The sequence below is a fragment of the Arachis ipaensis genome, chromosome B04 (assembly GCF_000816755.2).
Source record: "Arachis ipaensis cultivar K30076 chromosome B04, Araip1.1, whole genome shotgun sequence".
Lineage (NCBI taxonomy): Eukaryota > Viridiplantae > Streptophyta > Magnoliopsida > Fabales > Fabaceae > Arachis > Arachis ipaensis.
In genome coordinates this window covers 132,169,171-132,172,244 of record NC_029788.2, presented here as the reverse complement: position 1 = coordinate 132,172,244, position 3,074 = coordinate 132,169,171, and positions in this window count along the sequence as shown.

The following is a 3,074-nucleotide window of genomic DNA, read 5'->3' as shown; positions in this document are numbered from 1 at the left end:
CCAGTTAAAGCATTTAACGACTATCAACTATCAACTTCACGTGAAGTCGACTACGCCTAAATTTCCACTGTATATTATATAAAATACAAAAGTACAAAAATTGAAAAACTATTGCTACTACTATTACTACTCCTACTGCTACTGCTATTGTTACTATTATTACTATTGCGCCTAGACTGCTCCTACTAATGCTAGTTGCTGCATTTTCACGCTCTTGTTCCTTTTCCTTTTTCTTTCTGAAAAATTTTAAACTTTTCAATGATTTTTATTATTACTGACACTTTTTTTGAACGTGCTACTCTTTTTCTATCTACACTAACAATTTATCCGCACATCTACGCGAGTAAAACAAATAATACTATTATGAAGTAAATATAAATTATATTTAAATGATTAATTGATATGAAAAATAAAATAACACTATTAGTGTATGAAAAAGTAAAATAAGTATTATTTTAATTTTTAATATTTAAGTTAAATATAAATTATATTTAAATGATTAATAACGAATATTTTATTTTATTTTATTATTTTAATATCAAATCACAATAATTACTGCCAATGAGTTATAGCTCAAATAACATAGTTTTCTTTTTTTTATTAGCAATCTTTTCTACTTATTTAAAAAAATTTATATATTTTTTTAAACAATATCAATACTTCTTTATTTTTTACATACACCAAATAATTTACGTATATTATTCTAGTCTTCCTTTGTCTTGCTCGCGCATTGTTGGAAAATATCTTGCTAGTACATTTAACACTCAATTAAATCGCTATAATCATACAGCAAAATTATTGATAATTTTAAATGAATCATTTTCTTTTCAAACTTTGTAAATTGAATTTACATTTTTAATAGGAAAAGTATATGGAATCAAAAGGTTATCAGCCAAAAACTAAACAAAACTACATTAATTTATATTAATTATTAATTTTAAATTCAAAAATTAAAACCTAATTAAGTAAACCTAATTAAAACCTATAAAAATCTTTATCTTCTCTCTCACATTGACCTACCCACCTCCAACAATCACACATAGACCTCTCTCTCTCAGCAATGCTGCTAGAAGCGCCGGCGACTTCCATACTCTCTGCAACGTCCTCAACAAGCGCATCCAAGACAATTGCTTCAACATGAAGTCCACCTTTGACTTCGTCACCGACCGAGACAACGCCCGAAGCGGATTCACGCGCCTTGGTTTCCGTTCCGCAATCTTCACCGTTGACCGTCGCGGTTCCAAGACAACTGCTTTCCGATTTGTTGAAATCAAAAACAAAGGATAGAATTTTTGCTTAAAAAGGAGAAGACCTAGTCGTCTGGTGTTGTTTAATGCTATGCGCGGACGCACCGTAACGAATCCAAGATTTTTGTGCGCTTTCTCTCTCTGGAGTCAAACCTTGACTTTATTTGGTTTTCTCGTCCACATACTTTCAGGCTTCGGCCTTCTTTGAATTTTCTTTAACCCCAATCTATTGGCTGACTTGGGTTATTGTCTCCTTTCTTCTTTTAATTCTTAGTAGTCAATATTAGTCAATTTTAAAATTTATATTTATAATTTATTATTTAAATTTTAAATAAATAAAATAATTTTTAGTGTCCAGGCCGTAAGTATTTGCTACGCACTTGGCTAGTTGAGTATGCTCATTACCTTGAGGCCGGCGATAGGACCGGCATCTTTGGTGGCTTGCCGCTGAGAGTCGTTAAAATAAGGGTAAAAACTCAGGTGAAGTCCATTTTACGTGAAGTTGATATCTGAGAGTCGTTAGATGAAAATTTAGTTAAATCAATCAAATCATCTAATAGCTCTCAGGTATCAACTTCACGTGAAGTCGATTTCACCTGAATTTTCACCTAAAATAAGCAAGCATTGTAATTACCCCATTCGTTACTTGTGTTCTAAGAAATTGCTATGCGGTTTCGCGCATTTTTGCTAAGATCATTGATGAGATTTCTTTAGCAGTGCAAGACCTTTTCTCACTTTTGTGTTCAACAACAATCTTTAGAACGTCATCAACATTAGTGACTTGAAATGGCCAGAGTTTCATGTTATTTTGGACATGAGAGTCACTGAACTTTCTACCAATTAACCTCTTTGAATATGTAAGACAAAAATAAAAATAAAATTAAAACAAACTCAAAATATTATATTAATTTAACAACTAAAATATGTCACATCACACTCTTTTATTAAAATTGAGATGAAATATTTTTTTTAATTAATAAACTTTTTTTTTCCATTTTCTTATATATCTCTCTCCCCTTCTCTATTTCTCTCTATCATTCCCATTCTATATATAACTTATAATTTATATTTTATAGGGTTAAATACAATTTTAGTTCCTAAGGTAGGGGTCGAAAATTTATTTCGTCCCGGGTCTTTTTTTCGCTACAAAATAATCCCAAAGGTTTAACTAAGGTTTAAAATTGTCCTTCGAACGAAAATACTCTTCTCCCTTCTTCCCCAAAATCAACAGAAGCTCAAGCCGAACCAGAACCCACCACCACCATTATCATCATGGACATCATCATCATCATCATCATCATCATCAGAACTTCCCCCAAAATCAACTAGAAGTCCAAGCCGAACCAAAACCCACCACCACTACCACCACATTTATCATCATGGTCATCATCATCATCATAAGAAGAACAACAAAATCAACCAGAACCCACCACCACCACCACCATTATCATCATGGTCATCATCAGAAGAACAACAAAACTCAAAACCCACCACCACCATCACCTCAGAAAATTAGAACTCATAAAATCAGAACAACCAAAACTCAGAACCATCAACAAAATTTAAAACTAAAATTCTTCCTCTTTTATTAACAAAACTCAGATACAATTACAATAATAAAAAAATTCTCAAATTCATCTTCAATTACAAGAATAAAAAATTCATAAATATAATTACCAAAACAAACGACGAGACGAGGTGCGACGGCGAGGAAGAGGTGTGGCGAGACGAGGGCGACAAGGCGAGGCGATGACGTCGGCAAGGAGGGGCGGAGGAGTAGAAATGGCTCGCGGCGCGCAACGTCCACCCTCACGGTGAGATCCAGCA